The 23,791-nt window shown below is 38.6% G+C and overlaps 1 long non-coding RNA gene across 1 annotated transcript in view; it reads right to left on the reverse strand.

Moving 5' to 3' along the window:
- LOC139111234 (uncharacterized) overlaps positions 1–22,360 on the reverse strand; it is a 65,650-nt gene extending 43,290 nt beyond the window's left edge. Inside the window, exon 1 of the long non-coding RNA XR_011547181.1 lies at positions 21,505–22,360. This is a non-coding gene — a long non-coding RNA (uncharacterized lncRNA). The remainder of the gene's footprint in view (positions 1–21,504) is intronic.
- Between the last annotated feature and the right edge of the window lie 1,431 nt (positions 22,361–23,791).

Consider the following 23,791-nt stretch of genomic DNA (forward strand, 5'->3'; position numbering starts at 1 on the left):
TATCAGCTCCGAGGCAATGCAATCATATTTGCATTAAATCGAACGTAATGGAACGCTTTGATGATAATACCGCGAGGTCGTCGCAACCACGGCGGCCGATGGCGCAAATTCGCAGATTTATTCCCATCTCCCCTCAGTTAGACCGCAGACAATTTTCACCACGCCGAAACCTACGACCCTTATAGGTCGGCCCCGTCGAACTTTAATTCGCGCGATCCGCGCTAGTTTTGAAAGGGACAGCGCCGGTTATAAATCTGGTTTGGACACATCCGATTATTGGTGCGCGACCGCTGCTATTTGCAACGCAGCGCGAGATGATGCAGCGGTTCCTTGGTAAGAATTTATGAAGCAATACTAAGTTTGGCAGTGACCCAATCGACCAACAAGTCTTACGACGCCCCGCGGATAAACAAATACCGTAACGTTACTTGCGAGTTTTCCGTTTCTGTTCCCGGTCACACCGCGAGTGTAATTTCGAAATTTCTCGCACGCTACATTGTCGCGAGATCTATAGATCACGCGAAAAGTGTCGAATTCCATTTTCAAAATCATCAAGATCCTTTTCACTTGCAAGTTCCGCGTCGAGTTTTACGAATTGCTTGTCGCGAGTTTTGAAATTATTGATATCAAGTCCTACGGTTTTCCTGCACGCGACATATAGCATGTATTATCGGATATTAAAGTCGATATTTCAAAAGTATTATGTCGCTTGACAAGAATTTGAAATTGATAATTGTCTAAGAAAATGTAAATATATAAAATATTATTTAGCGTAATATGACAAAGTGCTTTGGTAAATCAAACTTAAAAAATAAAATGCAATTTTAGTATTCAATCGATACGTTTAATAAATTTTCGTTGAGAAAAATTTAACTTTTAATTTTATTTTAATATTTAATATTGAGTTTCGTAAAGTACCGAGTAATACCCTCTCAATTATATTATGCTATGAAAAAATCGCCTCCAAACTCGTCAAGATATAAAACCTTTCCTACTGAATCCTACATTTTACGATAAATCCTATGAATGCGCAAGCACGTTTCCCGCAGACGCGTATCTAGGTAAAATATACATATATAGTATAGTCCTTTCTGCACCCTTCACATCATCTTTCGTCGATTAAATTTCTTTACGTTAAAATTATAACGTAATACAGATAAATGTAAAATTTACAAAAATGCAGAAGTTCATCTTTATATTTTTCTTGCATTTTTTTTTGTTTTCTCTTTTTTATCTGCACGATAAAATATTTTAGTTTAACCAAAAATAAAGAAAAAAAAAAAAGAAAATATTGTATAAAAAATAAAAGATTGAATTTGTTTTTTAACAGACGTTAATGTATTCTATAGAACAATACGTTTTATTTTTGCAAATTGAAGGGGGAATATCCTAGTTTGAAAAATCTTGCATGCACGCTTGGTATCCTGCATTTGCACGGAGACTGTTTCCTAGAGTGATGTTAGAACATACCAGTTTCGAGAAACTGTAACTGACGTTGTTCCACTTCGCTTGCTCGTGCCCGGCCATTCGCGAAAGTACGCACACGCGTCGTATCACATACATGGTGGTTACTCGAAGTCTTGAGAATATCGGGGGAAAATGTTTCAGAATAGTCCACAGTTTTTGACATGTATCAAAGAGCTTTCGCTAAATTGTTCTTACCAAGTTGACGATATAGCGTTGATAAAAATGTATGCGCAAGCTGCATATAATAAGTAGTGAGACCTCGAACAAATATAGACAACTGCGGAATATTATCGGCTGGCTAACTGTTCTAACAAATTCATTTAATATTCCCACCCATTATTTTTACTCTATGCTCTTTTTAGAACTTCTATAAGCATTGATGTTCAAATATTAGCAGACTGCTCGAAAGCGTAATTATAGAATCGGTTTAATCATGACTGCACAAAAAAAAGAATGGAACTTTGAAATGGTCCCCACTGGATCGAAATGCTCTTTCTGGTAGAAAACATCAGTGTGCATTCATCCGGGCGTATCCGATCGAGCGTATAAAAGTCCACAATGCGCCGGCACGTTAATCTTTACAGGTCAAACGCATAACATCTCTGCCTTCGGCCGGAAACTACGCACGTATACGTATACATCTGTGCTTCAATAACTTCGTGTAAAAATACGAATACCGGAAATTCTTTCTGGAAGTTACAGGGGAACATACCCGACAACATATCACCGTAAATATATAAAAGACATTAAAGTCCACATTTTTTTATAAAATGTGAGTATCAAACGCGATCAAAAGTTTAATCTAATTGATAATTTAATAAAAAAAAAAAATATTTTAATTTTTTTTCTTTTTAATTAAAAAATAAGAATTTAACATTACGTTTCTATTTTATTTTATTTTTTAAATTTTAATTAAGATTTTTTAAATTTTACAGAAAGCAGTTTGAATTAAATTTCGAAGAAATTAAAGCAAATTAAATGAAAAAAGAAAAAAAAAAAGATTCAACGGTTTCATCTAAAATTGACACCCTTTGAGATAATTGATGTAGAATTTTCGAACGATATCGATTGCAAACGTGCATCAACCGTATGCATTGTCAACAATATGCAAATGGTAAGTTCTCATCAAACCGGTCTTGTAGGGAACTTGGGACGGTAACGCGTCTCAAGGTATTAGATCGAGCTTACTCGACAGATTCAATTGGGCACACTTGCTGTACATGAGAATACCACTTAACATTGCCTGCTATCCTTCCATCTTCGTGCATGTATTGACATGCGGTTAATCAAAGTGGTCTAGTACCATTGTGCCATTCAACAATACGATTACGTTGGATAATAATCGTATTTCAACAATCGTACAATCGGCAAATTAGATGCTAATTGGCCACGTAACATATTAATCTTTGCTTTTCACGTAAAATATTAATCTTAGCTTTTACAAAATATTAATTTAATTTTAAGTATTATTCAAAGTATCTATTATTTTCTCAGTAAAATACCTTATTAAAGTTTTATGTTTTATATTATATCGACTCTAAAATATTATAGCGAGCACAAGTGCTTTTTCCCAAACTGCTTAAATTATGCGGAGTTTCGGAAAACGTGTTTCTCTGTTTTGTATTATCTTGTGATATAATACACGTAATATAATTTATATTTATTAACCGTAATATTCTAACAAACGACCGAAACGTTATCTTGGTTCTTATTTTTCGATTGTTTGAAATTCAATTTAGATCAATAAATATACATACGCAGGTAAGGAATATATTATGGTTATTTCTAGCGAATATATACTTTGTATTCTTATCCCCTTTTTCCTTTTGAGCATAGAAATAAAATATCTTGAGCCAGAGAGACTTTACATCAGTGATCATTGCACGCTCGAGCTAACGCCCTTCGCATTGCATTTCGGACAAGTTAAATTCCGCGTGCAGGCAATATATAAGAAAGTACATAAACTTAAGACACTAGCTCGCTGCTACTAGTCGTTCTACTAGTCTCTTTTTGGAATTAAAGCAAATTTTTCAATACTATAGACATCACAAAGTACGTGTTTCACGCGAGTCATTTACTCTTCCTCCACGTTAAAGAAAATTGTTCGATCCTACACATTTTAAATATTTTTGTTTCTTTAAATGTAATTTGTACAAGCTTTAATTATATTAATTTCTTTCGGTTAATTAAGTAAATTAAAAATAATTGATCTAATCGAACGAAACAAATATTAAAGCGCAGGAAAATAAATTTTGCAAATTTTTAATTAGCCTTATCGAGATAAAATGTTTAATTGTAGCAGTGGAGAAGTTGAAGCATTGAAAAAAAATAGGCAGAAGAAAAATTATAGTTGCGTACGAATGGCATATTTCTAAATCACCCCGCGGAAATACCAAATACCTTTCGCAGCGAAATTACGCACGCGAGCATGCGATTTCCTCGCGAAAACACGGAAGAACTAATGTCGCACTTAAATCAGTTATCTCGCGATGGTGGCAGTAAATTAACCGTGATTTGATTCCGAAAATTTTCAAATTCAGACCCCGTATTCCAAATGCAGAAGTTTAATATTCAGACATCGCGTATAACTCGGTTCCCTCAACCAGTATCCAAATCCAGCGCGTCGCGTACCGCCGATTTAAATGGAGTGACGGACACGCTGATTTTCCTGATGAGTTCAGACGCCGTCGGTGAAATTAATTTCGCTTCATTTCGCCCGGCTCGCTTTCATTTCAAACCGGTTTGGAAATTTATTGGAAAAAACAAACGTCGTGATAAACGTGAAAAGAAAAAGAAAACACGGCCGGGTGGAGAAAAAGGCGGCATGCGATAGAGCCGACGGCGATGACAGAACGAATCACGCGCCATGCCAGCTACAAATCAATCAACGCGATCTCTTTTTTTTTCTTTTTTTTTTTTTACTCCTACCGCATTTCGCAGATATTTATGTATGTATTTCGTTTACATTAGTACGTATGCGCGCGGTGATTGATGAATTGATATGGGACTTGCTCGGCTTTATTTCATCCGCGAAACTCGACAGTCTTTTATTTCGTAAACAAGTATATCCCCTTTAATAATTAAGATTCACGTTTAGTTACGGTTCTGTTGAAGAAACGTTATTGAATCGTGTCGATATAAAAAGTACAGGAAATTCTTGTCGAATCAGTCTTAAATAATTACTCTCGTTAAACATTTGAACATGTTTTGCGCAATTATGTATCGCGCATGATAAAGAGAAAAAAAGGATATCTATTATAAAAACGCAGCGCGCTAATTTTTGCGCTGTAAAAATATTGTGCATTTCACATATTCAACTAACTATATAAACTTCATCGTACGCGTTGTTCTCGCAATTTTTCTCCGGCTCTCTAGACTAATTAATACGTCGTGAAGTACGTAATTCTCGCAGCTTTTTAATAGACGACCCACATTCAATAGCGGTACACTCGAACCACCGGTAGAACAATGTCATAAAATCACACGAGCGGAGTTTCACATTCCTCAGTTAAATATCTCTGCACACCATTCATCCGATTTACGTACTCCGCGGAAACGACGGAGTGCTTTTACGAATTAGCGTTAAATCGGACATATTTTTAAAAAAATATAAATAAAGTTTACGTATACAGTAAAAAAAAAAAAAATGCTTGGAATATTTTGAGTATTTTATGCGAAACAAAAATACAAAAAAATATCGCGCGGTCCGAGCAGAAACAGTAAAGCTCGTTTACCGCGAACGAAGTGTTTGCGACTGCAACGTGTTACGAGTTAGAAATTTATTATTCGAACAAGATAGGGACATGTCAAACCTGTATGTGGGAGATCCGCGCGTAGGGATTAAAAAAAAAAAAAAAAAAAAAAAAGTAATACTTCGTATACAGGCAATTTGAAAAATATAAGTGTCCTGTCAACCGCAGCATACGTCACGAAATTGAAACGCTTCTCGAGTGTTACGTTATACAGTTACACAGAATTCTGAAAAATTCTGTTGGTTAATGAAAATATTTCTCACCCGTCAACCGTACACCCGGCGCGTCACGTCATACTTTAAACATTTCGTCAATTCCCTTGACAGATCGAAACAATAATTCATGCAATCCTCGTGTCCCTTTGAATATCGCACCGCGCTCGTTTTCGGGATCCGACGCTATTGCAAATTGAATTTCTTTTTTTTTTCTTTCTTCTTTTTGCTCCGTGATCGAATTACTTACGATATCTGGTATCGTCAGGTAAAAAAGGAGAAAAAAAAAAAAGCGCGCGCGATGCGGGCGTTATACGATGCGCGGCTTTGTGCGCGGACGTTTACGCCGTCGAGAAAAGGAAAGGAAGGCGCTACACGTTCTATCGAGTGTTCTGTACACGAATGGATCAATAATACAAGTTACAGAGGCGGTGGAGGCCGAAAATTACGAGCAAACCGCGCACCTGGCGTGTTATGAATGGCCTCAAGACCGCCGCCTTGGTAAATTCAACCGGAATGAAGACTGGACGCGAAGCGGGAAAGAATCCGGGCGCGATATACCGTGGAATGCCGCCGTCGCGCCGAGTGTTCTCGCCGCTGTAAGACGCCCCCGAGATCGCCGGCGCAGCTAATTCGAACGTAAAATTAGACTTTCGAGTCGACTTCTCGGGTACTCACCGTAAAGCGTTACAAGCCTCGCCACGGCTGCAGCCGGGCCGAGATTAAAACTTTCTCGAGTTTCCGCGCCGACCGTCCTCGCTGCGCTCAGCTTCGCGTGTGCATGCTGTCCGCGCTCGTTAAAAGTTTTCCCCGGGAAAGCTACGGTGTCTTAACGCATATAAATGGATCCGCGTCTCGCGAATGAGGCATCTTAATAACGAGCCGGTCATTTGTATCAGTCAGATTTTCCTTTTTCTTTCTTTTCTTATTTTTTTTTTTTTTTTCCCACCCTCCGAGTTGTTTAAAGTGACATCGCTGGTTCTTAGTATTCTAGTAACGAAATCCTTTATCGACGCGTATCGGAATTGAAGCTCAAAGAGGCCTCGACAAAAAGTGTTTGTCTAGAATAGAGTTTCTAAATGTCGGAAATTTCTTGCGTAAACTGAATTTAAAGAATTATGATTGACTTATTTAATAATGTAAACTTAATAGAAAAAAAAGGTATTTGCAAGGAATATAACTCGTGAGGCGTTTGATAAAATGAAAGTTATTTAACGCGCACTGTATACCGTATCAGCTCAATGAAGCTTATACTGCAAGCTTGTTTCGCGCGACTACAAAGTTTATTTATGCTTTCGAAGTGAGCCGAATAGGTAGCATGCTCGTGATTAAGCAGTCCGAGCACATTTAATCAACGCTTTGCTTCGGTACTGCAGATTCAGCTTCGACGGTGTTGTTGGCCGAAATATTAATAATCAATGTAGCCAAAGTTAAAGTTTTTACTGTAATTAAAAAATTTGAAAAAAAACAAAGAAAAAAAAAATTTTTTTGCAAATTTTTGACGAGAAAATAATTATTCGATTTTAATACGTCCCGTACCAATAATTCCGTATCCGTACATCCGTATTAAAAATACGAATAATTTACCCCAGTCTTTTTTAAGTTTTATAAATTATTAATTCTTTCACTAATAAAAATAATAAAATTCCTTTAAAATTTCTTTACTACGTTTAATTATTTAACAATATTACTTACTTGCCTAGCATTAAAATCTATGTAACAAAAAAGCATCCCTCTCTTGTGTAAAAGCATGAGGAATTATTAAAATATCTATCTTGTATTGCACTTCGAAGTCTATACATTTTTATATCCGAAATACATAAAAGTACAAAAATATATCATCGATATGTAATATATAAAAAAAAAGAGACCACGCGGTGCCAAAAAAAACCAAATCAAATTATTAAAAATTAATTTAGGTGGAATAAATGAACACCGGTTTCATGAACGTACGTATATGTTTGCGAGTGTATGATACCAGGTAATTACTTAAAGTATCACGCTTCGCCAACAATGCGACAGCGCCGACGAAATCTTGGAAAGAGAAATGGTTATTGGGGAAACGTTAGCTCTGGGGTTGTGTAATACACTCGGTACTCTGCGAGAAGAGATGTTTACCAAACGGCAGTGAAATATTGCAACTTGCGGGGGAAGGCGACTCCCGGGTGGGCTGGGGGACCCTAAGCCACCGCTTCCTTGGTTTCGACAATATTGGTTTTCGGACTTTCTCGAATCCGGACTTTCCCGAGCAAACAAATCTCTGCCGGCCGCGGCTACGTGCTATTTTTTTAAGCGAAGTGACGATGCTTACTAACGGATGCATAGTATCTCAGAGTTTTGGAATACATGTTAAATACAAAAAAAAAAAAAAAAATATATATATATATATATATATATATATATATCAAATACTATGAGTGAGAAATGTTTAAAAAAATATTTTAAAATGTGATTTTAAGAATTTCAATGTATGTATTCAATTTATAATATATGATAACTTACATAGCCGCATTTAAATTATTAATATCATCCGCTATGTTAATCGTAGCGTGTTGCATTAATAATTCAAATTTAATACAAATTTGTAATATATAGCACATTGAACGTGCAAAAATGTATTAAACGCTATATTATTCAACGTTACTGAAAAACCAATTTAAAATATTGTTTTAAACTTTCAAATATCTTTCTCGGAAAATTTTTGATAACACGCTGACGAATCTTTTCCAAAATCGCTCCCTCGCGTATAGTTCGTTTCAATTCAGGAAGGAAACAGTTATATAACCGAAAAGAGATATTGCGCCATTCGACAGGATTTTAAGGTCCATGTAAGAACTCACTTTGAAATCTATGTCCAATCTTTATCTCGATCGTTACCGTTGAAATGTCGCGGTCAACAATGAAGAGGATGAGTCAATAAAGCGAGAGAACAAAGAGATGATAACAAAGGGGTTTCTTGAAAGACAAATAACTTTAGTAATAAAATAGCGGCTTGTAACGTGAAGGGCTATCTCTACAAGGAATTCGCATGTACTTAAACGAAAGGAGACGCCAAGAGAGTAAAAGTATTTTGAGATATCAAACATAGTTGGAAGCGTAATGAAAAAAGCTGGTTTAAGAAGCAAACATCGTTATTTTTACGATGCATTATAAGTTTTTACGTCGAATATTTGCTATTAATTGAGTTATACATACATGTACCATCGTACACATACATATTTAGAAACGTTAAAGCGTACGGACCACGAGCACACACGCGACACGTATGTAATAATTGATAAAATGCTATTAATTTTATGATGAAGTTTGCATTTCAATTATTCCTCTCTTTTATAGAAAATCTGTTTCTTATATTCGCAAATTGTATAAAATAAATAATAGGGAATAGCGCGATATTGAAAATTTTAAACCTGCTTTCGCGCGAGATTGTCACCGAGTCCATACCTCGATTAAAATAAATTGAATCGATTGAATCAACGAGCGGGCGGACAATTTGCGTAGACAATGCAATTGGTAGGACAAAAGCGCGTTTAGAAAGAAACGAAATCGCGACGCAGACATGTTATTAAAAGTGAAACGATATGGTATTCCTGAATTTCCATTGAATCAAACGCGTGTAATTTTTATTCCTTTTACGCAATCCACCAGCCGAGTGTCCACATTGTCGTTCGTTGAAACAAAACGAGGACGGAAATTATTCTATCAATGTGCTCTTCTTTCGCCTCCCCTCGAGCCTTTCCTCTTTTACAATACCTCGATTTCCATATTTCCCTCGTCAAGTTCTCGATCCACATTCGATTGCAACAGTACGAATAATATATTTCAAATTTCTTGCCTAAACTTGAACCTCATTAATCAAGTAGATTGTTCATTTTTATTTCGCGGTAAATGAGCGTTATAGAAACATTATTGTAGCGTTTCGGAGATTTTGTGTTATTTAAAGAATCAACGAAAGAAAAAAAATCTTTTTTCTTTTTTAAAGAAAATTAGGGTGAGCAAATATATCTGGACGTAACATAGATGACACAAAGATGATGATTTTAAGATACTGGGATATATTTCCAGTCGCGACAATTACTATCGTTATTGCAACGTAAACGATGGAGCTTCCCGAGAAAAAATTGATTCCTACCGTTACCTGATAATTAGCTAGCCGATTCGTGATTCATCTCGGGACTGTCTAGCAAAACTGTCCAGCGCTAAGCCAGAAATGTAACAATCATTACTAGTTAATAACGAGCTAGAAAAGTTAGATATCTAAACGTTTTTCGCCGCGTGCGAGTCTACTACGCGTTCTGACCTACCCTAGCACGTGCTCGACTGCCGAATTCGCTGGTCGCCGGGTTCGACGACCGCCGCGGTAGTGTTAGTGCGTGCGTGTGTTGACATCAGGCCGGCAGGTTTCGCGTTCCGAGTTCGCAAGGTGGAGGACGCGCGGGCGGCGGACGGCAAGAACCGGTTTGCCAGACGAATTCGACAGTCGAGCGTATCGTAAGATCATCGGCCGGCAGGTCCTCGTATTCCAAGCTCGCAGGGTGGAGGACGCGCGGGCGGCGGACGGCAAGAACCGGTTTGCCAGACGAATTCGACAGTCGAGCATATCGTAAGATCATCGGCCGGCAGGTCCTCGCATTCCAAGCTCGCAAGGTGGAGGACGCGTGGGCGGCGGACGGCAAGAACCGGTTTGCCTGGCGAAATCGGCAGTCGAACGAACGTTGCGTATGGTCAGAACATAAACAGTAAACAAGTACGCGGTGAAATTACGAGTCGGGTTACAGTCGAAGTGCGAGAACAATACCATATTCGTGATTTAATGGGACGTATATCATCGCGTCAAGGCCTATTAAAGCGATTACGCGCTCGGAATCACTGATATTTTCGACAATTGGTCAAATTGCCCGGACAAACTTGACAATGCGTTGTGTCGCATTCGGAAAAATTTCAATCGACGGAAAGCAATTTGATAGAGGGGAGGGAAAAAAAAAACGAGTAAAAATGGAGAACTCGTCTCACGAGCATGAAGTACAGCAAATGACCACTCTCTATTATTGTGTTTACATTCTATCGCTGGTAACCTGCTGCCGGCGCCGAAAGCCTCTTAGGCTGCCTTATTCCAAAGTTAAACTACGCTCCTTCCGCCATTACGAGTCGAGTAAAGCTGTTTACAGCGTTTAGCAGCAGATGCTGCGCCCAGTAACAGCTTGCAAATGAAAACGATTTTCCTCCGCCACGGCCTACTCCTACACCGTGAAAATAACTTTTAACAAATCGCGCATAATCCCTTTTATTTACCATAGACGCTCTCTCTTCGCGATTACGATTCTCGCGTGCTCCTCTTGCCTTTTCTCGTCCCTATTCCGACGCCGCGTTCTCTCTATCGTGTTAGCCTTTTCTGTTTTGCCTCCCTCTCTCCCCGCGCGCGAATTTAAACCATCGCCGATTAACTCCACGTGTAAAGGTCGACGAGGCTATTATCGCGTCGTGCTCTCCGGCGGAAAATTGTTTCACGAACGTTGTGAGAAAACGATACGGAACCTTCCGCGCAACGATCGATGAGATAAGAACTGAATGAAGTGCGCGAGATGGCTCGATAGTGGACGTCAATCAATTACGACAGCGTTGAAACAGCTAATTATTTAGAAACGTTACGAAGAAAAGCCAACCGTTGTTCCAACGTAATGACAATTTCGAAGAGTAATATTATTTTTAATTTAGGCGCGGCGTTAAATTCGAGATGAATATTTATGCGGCAATAAACACCGCTGTGAAATAAATAAATCTCTCATGCCACGAAACGATTGTAACTTCAGAGATTTGTTGAACGTCACGCGTGAATTTTTCAACATTAAAGAATTGCTGAAATTTTTGTTTCAGCATTATACGGTATATCCCTTTTAAGGTATGCACTATATAAGATAATGTAGTAAACGTTAAAAGCACGCTTTAATAAGTAGTAAAATATGCGACATCATAACTTGCTTATCGATCGCGGGGCCGACGAAATTTATCGTAAGTTTATCCGCTAATTTATCGCGGTCCAATTTTATATCGCGCGCCCGGCGCACTTAAAAATAACGGCAGCGTTTTATTGGAAGTAGAATATTTCATTGGAATATAATTAGATGCGTATCAGAGGCTTCGCCGCGCGTGTTTTATGCAAATGCGTAAATAAATCGACTATTTGTTTCCGTATTTTAGCGAAAGCGCCGCGAAACACGACGTAATTCGCATCGTAATTGCACGGCGGAGTGCATTTTCACGGGCGGCCCCCGCCTGGTTTTCCTCGCAGACAGCCAACGAAAAAAAAAAAACCCAATGTTTTTACACGCAATCGCATTTTTATTTCATCCCGCGGTGAAACCGATGGGAGGGAATGAGTCGCCGAGGCTGCGAGTTAAATAATGAAGAAGTGCAAAATACATTTAAATCTTCTTAAACCGAGTTTAACTAGTTAGACTAACTTCCGTGGAATAAACTCTTGAAGGCGGCCTGTGCTTCTTTTTTTTTTTTCTTTTTTCCCTTTTTTTAAACTTCGCCAAGTAGGTGTATATCTCGCGGAACGTAGCATACTTCCGACGATAATATTTTACAGGGAATTCCTAAAATACACCAAAGTGACTCACAAGGCAATCGCAAAATGTCGACTGGTACTTCGCGGTGCGGAACAAAAAAGTAATAAAAACTTGGGGAGGAATGTTTAATGACGCCTAGTGCAGCTCGGTATTCGTTTAATTTGTTGGAAACTTTCGTTAAGTGTTTAATTAGTTAACTTTACATACTGCGCAGGCAGGTACGCAAACACTTAGTAGGTAAATTACAGGTCAAGCCCATTCCATAACTTTCCAGCATCTCCGAGAGTAGATGTATGTATATTGTGTCTTCATACACGGTAGTTAATAATATACCGAGGCTTCAAACCTAAATAAATCCTCCTTAACCATTTCTAATTGTTTAATTTTTTTTTCTACCGACTGGTTTATCTTCGAAGTCTATCTTTTTCCCGTTACGTTTTAATTATTTTTTTCTTTCTTTTTTTTTTTTTTTTTTTAATTGAAACACAAGATTCTTAACGAAAATTATTCTGTAAACATAGTTACAAGAGACAATTATTAATGATTAAAATTACAGCGACGTATGTATAATTTAATTTAAACTTAAAAAAGAACGCCCATGAATTTCGCAATTAGTTATAATTTTACATGATTTAATTCCTTTATGGCAACGTATCTCGTTAATACAAAAGCTACATGTACGAAACAATATAACGATCAATTAATTTATTAACTGCATACGGTTTCCTTTGTCCATTCAATTATTTGACTTTATATTCTCATTTTATTTCAAAAGAGCCTCGTATACCGCTATCTGTGATGAATCTTTGTTACGCTTCATACAGCGTTTACATATATCACATTTTCGCTCTCTAAATTATTACCCAATTTTAAAATGATCGGACACTCAAAAGCGCGATAAAGCTAAGTCGTCAATTCATTGCTCTCGCAGCCTGTATTTTTCGTTTGATCCAAGCGGCGCGCGATTATTATCGATATAACGCGAAACTGCTCGCTTTCGAAAATGGATTTCTTACCTGTATCTTACAACATTCAACTATATCGTCGAAGCTTTTCACAATCCCTAGACGCGTTTTATCCAGTCACGTTCCGCATTCGTACTGTCGAGTATTGTCAGCCCTAAATGTCAACCCTATTGTCTCGAAACTCATTTATCTTTGAAAGCCATCGCAGACGACAATGCCTGCCCGAGAAACGAGACGGGTAATAGAAAAGTGAGGAGGAGGTCGCGGTATTATGGAGATCCGTTATCTGGCCTCAATAAAACAAATCCGGAGCCATGGACGCGCCCGTCAATACGGAAATTCTCAACATCGGTCGGTTGCAAGCTACGTGTATACTTAGTCTTGCAAACGTGACAGCGTAAGATATACGTTCCCTCTCCTCTCAGATTCACGATTCTTTGTACGTACTTAAATATGATATACGATTTGCATATGAACACGTACCGCGTTTCTAAGACTCGCGAAAAATGTTTACGCTACGTTTTTACACTCAACGCACTTCGTACGCATCTTGCGAAAAGTACTCTAATTTACGACTTTGAAACTACGATCCTTGATTTATATCCTCAATATTTATAAAATACTTTCTGTACAAAATAGTTATAGAATAGTTGATAGATAAATGTAAAAGGTATGAATGAGATCTGTGTGAATGGTACGTTAGAATTATTGTAACCAAGTCCCTTCTTGGCATAATTGCTGAAGTTAATAAATTATTATATGATACTTCCTTTTGAAAGTTTAAAGAAATTTTTTACGCGCCTATTTGCGTCGATTAATCGCGCCTATGTCCGTTCTGGGTGTGCGTATATATCGGTGGGCAGAATAGATCGCGAGCACGAGCGAGCCTCGAGGGGAGCCGAGGAAGTCAAGAACATCACAAATTGCCAACGTGCAACTCTTGGAAACTGGATTCGCTCTCCCCCGAGGTGCGACGCATCCGCAGCTAAAATAACAAGCAGGGAGTTAATACGTTAAATAACTTCCGCGATTCCCTACTGCGACAGCGGCACGGTGTCGTCCAATTTTGTGATGGAATCGGGCACCGCGCTGCTGCTACCCCGTCCGGATTAGATCGTGTCACATCCGTTCCACGAACTTGCTATAACATCTGCCGTTACTCGTTTGGCTCTTCGATCGACGAGCAGTATTAGGTGATGGAAATATCATTTTTACACCGCGCAGCAACTTTCCAATCTCTCCTTAGCCGGAAAACTCTCGCATTACAAATTAATATGGTTTTGCAAATTTTTTTTTTCGACAATTTACTTAACAATTTACTTGCAAGAAGCTTTGCATTCAAACTTTATTATAATAATAAAATAATTTTTATTAAATATTAGTTAAATTTTTTATTTGTTAATTTTTTAAATGTTTTAAAATTTTTTTAATTTGTTAATTTTTTAAATGTTTATATATTTGTGTAATAATTTCCTACGTTGTGTAGAAGCGTTACTTAAATTTTAATTAAGCTCAGATATTCTTAGGTAAGAGAAAAAAAATATAAAAGTAAAAAAAAAAACAGAGGAATAACGTTTCTCTTGATTAGTATCATATACATGTATATATGTATATACTGCTCTGGAAATCCTTTGAAATCAAACTGCTTCTATTTCAACTGACTTCTATTCGAAGATTCGATTATTCGGAGTTCGCGTTACTCGCTTTACCGCCTCATTCTCTCCCTCCCTACACCCCCCATTCGGCCCCTCTCCAGATCTCGCTCTCGGTCTCTCTACTTTAATTACATGTGATAATCAAATTCTTTCTAAAGTTTCATTTCACGACGGGAAAGAAAGACCGCTCGTCGAAGAGACAAAAATCAAGTCCGTACTCAACCGGGCATTGAAATTGGCGCAACAGTCAATGCTGGGACGGAAACTTTACGGTTTAATCTCCGGCGAATAAATCAAAAATTTCTTGTAAAACGTGAGATCGTTGCGCAACAACGCAAGGCATAAAAGATTCGCGATCGATTATCTCGTTTGTGCGAACGGTCCTGGAAGATTTTCGTCCGGTGAGGAAGCGCGCTACCAAATAGGATAGCATTAATCAACCGGTACTTCCGCAAGGAAGTTACCGTCTCCACGTACAATAAACACCTACACCAAATTTGCATATTGCATACCATCTCCTAATTGATAGTACTAACAGTATCGTCTGTACAAGTTCGTGTACATGATTTGGTTGAGAAATTACCTTGGCATTCCAAGTAATTTAACAGATTTTATTAATAGACACCGAGCGAAAAAAAAAGAAACTCATTATTTTCATTATTAAAGCAGTGGCTTTAATTAATTTTATCTACATTTGCAATATGTATTTGTATTTCAGGGATTACACAAACGCTCTTAATTAAAATCTCTTTTTGTTCGCGGCCACGTAACATATTTTATATTCGCGCGCATCGAACATTAAAAGAAGATTTAGATTAATTCAGATGATACGTTTATTATAACGTATGCGTAGTAAAGCAGGAAATTTATTTTAACATTTTTGTCGTAAGCCGTGACACAACTGTTTTTATACGCGTATTTAAACACGGCGCGTATATTTTTCGCCGGCGTAGTTAATAATGCGGCATTTATAAACCCGATGATTAATTGCACTTTAACTGATAGCGATGCGGGCAGACTGGGACCGGTGCAAAGATCGGTTTGGCATAATTTATATCGCCAGATAGATAGGGCTATACGGTACAAAGCCACGCACCTAAGCCGCGCTTTCTAAACCATTGACAGCGATTAATTACGTAAATGCAATGTTAATTGAAACGGAAATTGGTACCGATCGTGATACGCGTTCCATTCGGCTTAGTCTCCGCGGGCATGCGTGCTAATAGTTGCCCGATAATGATCAGTCCCCTATTTTTATTTATTTTTTTTTTTTTTTGGAAACTCAAATGCGAAATGTTTGCCACCCAATTCGTACGCGAGCTACAAATGCAATGGAATTGAGTAAAAAGAATTAAAAAACGTTCAACTGTAAACAAGAGGATGAAAGCTACAGTTGAAAATCGACACGACCCCGTTTTCAATTTAGAATTTTCGTGGAAATGCTTCGCAGGTGTCTCACTGAAAATTTACTGATACGTTATGCCAAGCGCTTTATACACAATCAATGAATAAATGGGACGTACAAATTCTGCCACCAACGATTTATCTGTAGGTACGATATAAAAAAATTAATTTAAAAAGAAAAAAAAATTGGAAAAAGTGTTACAAACAATGAAAGCGTGTGTGCACAATGGAATACGTATATTTAATTTATATTGTATTTATTAATTATTATATATGTATACTGGTACATCTACGGTAAACTGAGAGAATTCAGAAGAGATCTAACGTTACAATACAGATTTTTATTAAAGTACCAGCTCGAGCTAAAAATTTATACCGCGAGATACGCGCTCGGAGAGAGGCACGCAATTTCCGAAATGCATTTGTTGCTCTGCCGTGTATCTTAAATTATCAAATTGTTTCTTCTCAAGACCCTAGTACCACTTAAACTACGAGGAATGCATAATACGCGAGGATTCTCGATACGTCCGGCTACTACCGTCGTCGAAAGATATTTCCTGACCCGCTGCACTCAAACTGGCTGTTAGAAACAAGTCATAGAATGCGACGTCATATTAACCGACCGTTAAAAGTTAACGGCGTCCTTCCTGCATGGGAATGAAATAAGGCTGAATGCAGAAACGCACGCTCTGTGACGGGTCTTCGAACGTCGCGGCGCGTTTTCGCGCGATCGATCGTCATAAAATGTGGAAACGTCGCGTCGGTCCCAGACACGAACCCGTGATTCACAGTCCTACGAAAATCCGTGGCTCTCGCAGAATCCGTTATTTTTTTAACCAGCAAAAACATTCTATGCGCCCAGAACTGAATCGCGGAGGGTTTAAATCACGAAAGTGCGGCTCACTTTCGTTTCATCTTACTGCAAATGTTCCTTGAAGCGAGGGCTTTACGTCGAGGCGGATTAAAAAAAAAAATAGCAGGCAAAACGTCTTGCGATCATTACGTACGAATTCGACCGTTCGATCAATGATAAAGTTAAATTTATTTGAATTAAAATACACCTAAATATAATTCCTTCGATACAGTTTAGAATTTATATATAAATTAAAAAATCGTCACGCAAGAGCAATTATTCCGCGTAATTTAAAATAAACTTTTCTTCTTTTATTCTTATTCTTAATTATCAATCAGGTTTTAAAAACAAATGTAAAGATTCGTTGCTTGAATGTTACGAGTCGCTAGTAAAAAGCTACGTCATGTTTTCCGCTTATTTTCTTGATAAAAGTGCGTAATTATGTTCGCTAGATTTGGCAAAGGTGACCGCTTAACAGGAAACGAGGTACCTTCCTTCCTACGCGATTTACGATTTTCAAAATACGATCCACGGGGATACCGAAGACCATAAGTATTGAGAAAATAAAAGGATTCCGCCGGCTTTTATTGGCGCGGACCAGTCGATTGATAGCTTTCCAGTCGTCTCGTATGTTTCGGCGTTGCAAGCACAATAGTATCCGACGGGAGCGCACAAATCAGTAACGCGTTCGACACCGAATCTCCGATATGCAACTCTTAAGATGCAAAAAATGCCATGATGCGATATAAAGGCGATATCAGTGCGGCGTGATGCGAATGGTAATGGCATAAATCACGTAACCTAATAAACTCAGACTGGAAAACTATCGATTTGAAAGCCAGTTTTATCAGCGCTTCGTAAACAAAATCAAATAAACACGAAAAGAAGAGAGCTTCGATCGCGAAAATTTCTACGCGAGCGTGTACAAATTTTTTATCCCAAAATTTTATCGAGTTTCACAAACGGAAAAAATGTCACGCAAAATTATTTAACGCGTAAACGAGCCCGTAATATAAAACATCTCGAGCGATAATTAATTAATAATTTTAAAACGGTTAAACGCTGAATCGAGAAGAACCTGAAAGATCACGTTATATCGTGGCGGGCGCCGCTTTATAGTCGCAAAATGAAATCCGAAGTTTGCGCATGATATTCACGATCAAGCCTCTCCACCGTTTAAAGAGTCGCTTTGACTTTTATAGAATGTTTATGCTAATCGCTCTGGTTTAATCTCGCGAGAAGTATACAGACTAGATCTGGGGCAATAGCGCCGAGAAGTCGTGAGCGAATCGCTCGAGCGATGAATAAAAGACCGTATGCAATTGAGGTGCAAATTTCTCTCGAATATGGGCTGAGGGGGATGAAGTGGTTGCGCTTGACCCACCGTTAAAATGATTAAACGGAGTAGATATCTGAACTCCGCTGTACCAACCGTTTTAAGTATTGAAAGCAATTCTCGTACTTTAGACGGCTGTTAATCGCATTTCCCCAGTCGGATCGAGTTTCGCGAAACTCATTACACGTATAATCGTTTACTTACCGATCTCTACTATGCGCGGAACTATGCTCGAGTGACGAGAGTTTCGTGAAGAACGACGTACCGTATAACTTTGCCGCGAGAAAACGAAAGATACTCCCCGAACTCGCAATGTTGTAAGCGTAAAAAGATCCATCCAACGCGTACCAAGTATTTTTTAACGAAAAAAAGAAAAAAAAAATTATTACTCTATTTTTATTTATTGTGCAGCATTAAATAAACGGTACAAGTCCAAACGACTGCGCGAAAACCTTTAATCTTGAAAATCGTGAAAGAAGATGAGATAAGAATTGAAGCGGACTTTGATAAAACCAGCATGAATGAAGTAAAAAGAAAATTATTCTTAGAAGTTAATGATGAAAAGTGTTTGTAACGAGAATTATTATAAGAGAGTTATCCAAGTAAAGGAAGGTAAGACGTTAATGGCGAAAGTTGGACGCATATAATAAGACGTTCAGGAAAACAAATGGTAACGGTAAAAGGGAAGAATCTAAATAACTTCTATAACTATAAAGCTAGATACATTTTAATATAAATTTTATATTAAAAAAAAAATAATAATAAAGAGAAAAAAAAAACGAGATTTATAGGAACTTATTTGATTAAATATTTTAGTAATGGCAGTATGTTCCGAAAGCAATATTAAAATATTTTTACATTTTACCGATGCAACCGTCGAATTATTTCGTTCGTATTCAATCGCGATCGTATTGGTACAATGATTTTTTTTTTGTCATTCAGGAAAAATGTATCGTATTATTATCCGACGTGAATATGTGCGTGTTCGCACTTGATATATTCCCACCCGCGAATTTAGTTTGCGTCGACTTTAAAAATTGAAATTAACCGGCAAATAAAAAACAAAAAAAGAAAAAATAAATAAAAAGAAAAAGAAATGAGCATAGTTGCAAAACGAGTCGCTCCTCTTTGTTTCTCACCGTTTCACCGCTTTTTCACGGCGTCTCGAAGTTCTGCGTGGCTTGCAGTTTCCTCCGTTTTGCCGATATACACCTCGTAAGCATTTATGCTGAACGTTCGGAATGTCGCAATCGCGTTTTGCGCTGACAATTATCGCCGAGTGTAAAATAAATTCGCCATTATTTGCGTAATTAAAATTAGAATATGTATATTTGTTAAAAAAATTAATTAAAATAGAAAAAAAGAAAAAGAGAGAGGATGAGCTGAATTAAAAGAACGATTTTCGTCTTTAAAAAAAAAAAAAAAACCCGAGCAAAAGCTTTTTCTGAATATTAAAAACTGATGTGATAATTACTATGCAACTCGTATACATGTATCGAGGTCGAGGAAATTCTGCGGCGGAATGCGAATGCGCGGACAATCAAGACGCGTTGTTTGCTTGAGAAACTGCCAATGCTCCTACCTCCCTTTTCTCTATCATTCTTCCTCTCGCGTCGCTCGAGTGAAATCTGCGGTGCATCGAGCACCGCATTGTCGACGGGTCACGTAAATCCGAGCAACAATTCTCCCAGGCCTGAGAGGCCGGGTATTTGTCCCGGAAAAATAGCGGCGCATTAAAGATCGATTCGATCGCGGTTCACTTATTATGATCGGGACGAAACTCAAGGAGGAATTACGCCAAGTGGTTCAGAAAGATTATGCACCGGCATTTATCCATCTAACGCCATTACCCCGATATGACGGCGCGAAGCGAAAGGCGTGCGAAGTTAAACGCTAACGACGCGAGATGGGACGCGAATTATACATTAGACGAGGAGAGAGAGAAAAGGCCAAAGAGGGAGAATTATGGCCAGAGAACATGAAGGGAGTGAATTGTTAAACTAAAGGGGCAATAGGCTTTGGGAGAGATACAGGACGGGAGGAACAAAGTGGTGCGCGCTGACGAGAACCCGAGACGCGCTCCGTCATGGTCGGAGTGGTATTAAGTTGACACATAAAGAGGGACGGGACTTAACATCTGATAAGCTGGCGAGCAAACAAGCTTTTTTTTCGTCCCCGTCGTACAAAGCCTTAATATGTTAATGTGCCGTGAAATATGTCGCGCGAGATAAGCGTACGGCGCGTCGTGTCACCTGCGTATCAAAACACGGTCGCGTGTACCGAAAAACCAGGGCGATGTAAAACCTCCGCAGGGACGAAAGTTAAAAGTGGAATCTACCGTAGATGATTTTACTCGTCTCGGGCCGGGACACCCGTTGGATCAAACCGGCGCAATCTCGTAATAGAATTCCATCGCGGCTTTGGTTCAGGAAAGCCCTAACGCTTTCGAGTTTCAAGCGAGCTCAGCGGATGAAGCGGCGGATATTTCTTGCTCGAAAATTATTTTATGGGTTGGATTATTTCTGTCTTTGGAAGTATAAATACGGCCGCGTGAATAAAGTAGACGGCTTTCGAGTAAATTATGTTGAACGGAGTTGCCGCGAAGTTATTAATGACTGCGTCAAAAAGTGAAATTCTCGTAGCTGTTTGCGGTTTAAAATAAAAAAAAAAAAAAAAAAGTAAATCGGCAAATACTTAATAAATACAAAGTTTTATTTGCAATTGTATTAAAATTGTACAAAAATAATTACAGACGTTTGACCGCGCGCGGAAAATTTAGCAAGAAGCGAGGAGCATCGAGCAGTACGCTAATTCGTTTAGAAAAGCTAAAGCGTGTGCCAGCAATTTCGACGACGACGCACGCTATACGTTCGAACGTGCCACTTGCAATTTCATGTTTCTTCACATACTACACGCTAATTGGCATGATAGTCTTGCGCCAAGACTAAGAGGATCTTATGGATAACGTGATAAACGCGCACTTGCGTCTAGTTTCTTGTCAGAATTATCCAAGAGCGATTTAATTACACCAAATACAGCGGGAACGCGAATTAAGAAACTAGAGCAATTAACGAGAATTCTAATCAAGGTTCAAGATAAATACGTAATAAAGAGCACTAAAGATTTATAAATTAAGTGGAAGAAGTGCCGACGCGGGCACAGTTTTTTTTAAATAAATCCCACCCGATTCGCGCGTTATTATATTCGGACAATAATTAATAATAAGAATTTTTTTACGATAATTAGAACAGAGATCTACAGCAAACGACATGTTGCGAATTCACTTACCTTTGTATCCGCCGTTTAGGTTAGATTATTTTCCGTCCGTCCAGCCATCCTTCCTTCCCTCCTTCCTTCCTTCCTTCCTTTCTGTAGTTCTAGCGCTGCTTACTTCCACTGAATCGTCCAGTCGAGCAGTCGTCCCTCAATCCGTGACACAGGAAACTGACACTATGTCCAAGAATCGACGAGCGATTGCTTTAAGCGGCGAATGTGACAGGCCGCGATATATTAAACACTGAGTTTATTCGAATAAAATGTTTTCCGCGCACTTAGTCTTTTTTAAGTTCCTCACAGATTTAGATTGTTTGAAACGACACGAGAACTTTGGCCGCGACGAAGAAGACGGGCGAGGTGGAAGTCTCACGTCCTGGCGATGGCGGTTACTGGAGAGCCTCGAAGAAGACGGGCAAGATGGAAGTCTCACGTCTTGACACTGGCGGTCACTGGGAGAATTTCGAAAAAGATGGCGAATGAAGCGGGTTTCAAATGCGGAACGTTTCGTGCGTCTCTCCGTTCACGAAATCTTCTTCGGACCACAGGACGATGCGTAGAATAACTCAAATAAGAGTCTCAGAAAATAATAGCTCGAGTCCAAGTCCACTTTATACTACGCGACACTTATTACTCACAGTCGAAATAAAATACGCGACGAGTTGCGAAGGAATAAACTCACAGTCCCGCGCGCGAACCTTCGCAATTAAATTATAGAAACTTTCCTCGGCGCTTAACCATGTCCCTTATATATTGTTTAAAATGCACTTGACGCGATCTGGGCTGGTACGGCCTGTTACCAGCCAGCACGAACTATTACGGGCCGGCACAAACGGCGAACCGACGCAAGCTATTGCGGGCCAGCACGAGCTGTTACAGTTTCTGAAACAAAAAAATCGTAATTGTAAATTAAATAAAACCTAAGAATCATTTAAATAAAATCAAAATTAATATTAAATTAAAATTATGTACGTACATAGGCAAAAAAAAGAAAATAATTTTAAATTATCGTCGATTTTTCTCAGAGAAATTTGTAAAAATTATTACAAGTTGCAAAGTATAAAGAAAATTAAGTTAAAAAAATTAAAACAGTATGATTAATTTATAAATAGTGCTACAAACATTTTAAATATTTAATATACGTGTTATTCACGAAGTTTTCCCTCTTTGCCTTTTTTTCATTCTACTTTATTTTAAAACTTAAACAGTTTTATTCCACGCAATTCGCTATTGAGTCACTTAAGTTCTATTTCGCGCGTATTACGAAAAGCATGCAAAATTCTCCCAATTATCGAGAGCGTTTAAAGTACTTTCGAAAGCAGACCACGGAGGGGAAAAATTGTAATTCGCGTTTCCACTTTTCTATTCGCGATGTTATTGCATCAGTTGTAAAAAAAAAACAACCGTGATTCTCATTGTCGACGAATGTTGTACTCGATCGAACGATCGTCGTCAACAATTTTATTACTCAGGTTTTACGTCTAAACGAATCACCAAAGCGTACATTCATCTCTGTACCCGATGAGAATATACGTGCATCGCATGGGCCGCCCCGCGGCATATTACTCGGACAGGATGATAAATACGCGACGCAAGGAAGGAGGAATGTTTATGGGTTATTGTAGCAAAAGACACCTAATTCACTGTCATCCGCACAAATTCCGGGCAAGGGCGCATTTCTCAAGAGTCATAACCCACGCGCTCCTATCCTTCAAGTTTCGCTTATTAAACGAATAATAAAAACGAATAATAAAACCAGCTGCAACGCCATGCAATTTGCCGTCTTATATTACATCTTTTACAGTCAAATTTGTAAAAATATAATTAACACGAGGAAGAGATAATCTATTTACTTTAAATATTCTGCTCGGAACATTTCTTACTTCTCAACGGAATTTATAATATTTAACAAAATTGACCAGCGGTTTATTCGTCCTAAAATGATTAGGGTAAAACGGGCGAGCTGCATCCCGATGAATGACGTTACAAAAAAGCGATTGATATTTCTCCGGAAATAACTAAGTTCGAAATCGGGGCCGGCGATTTCGGGCTGCGATTTTTTTTAAAGGTCGTAAATTCACGGCGCGACCGCAGGGAAAGATTTCGCCATTTAATACGGAAATCAGGAACTCGGCTCGGAAGCCTCACGCCAAGCGGCTTCCAGGCTGCGTTACCATAACGATAAATTCTAAGAGGAAGATAGCGCACGCGACCTCGGATTTGCGATGCTGATATTTTCGATTTCACGAATTGCATCGCGCTTGCCGTGGGATATCGCAGATGGCGAACAACCGGTTTGAAT

The sequence above is a fragment of the Cardiocondyla obscurior genome, linkage group LG02, assembly GCF_019399895.1.
Source record: "Cardiocondyla obscurior isolate alpha-2009 linkage group LG02, Cobs3.1, whole genome shotgun sequence".
NCBI classification, from domain to species: domain Eukaryota; kingdom Metazoa; phylum Arthropoda; class Insecta; order Hymenoptera; family Formicidae; genus Cardiocondyla; species Cardiocondyla obscurior.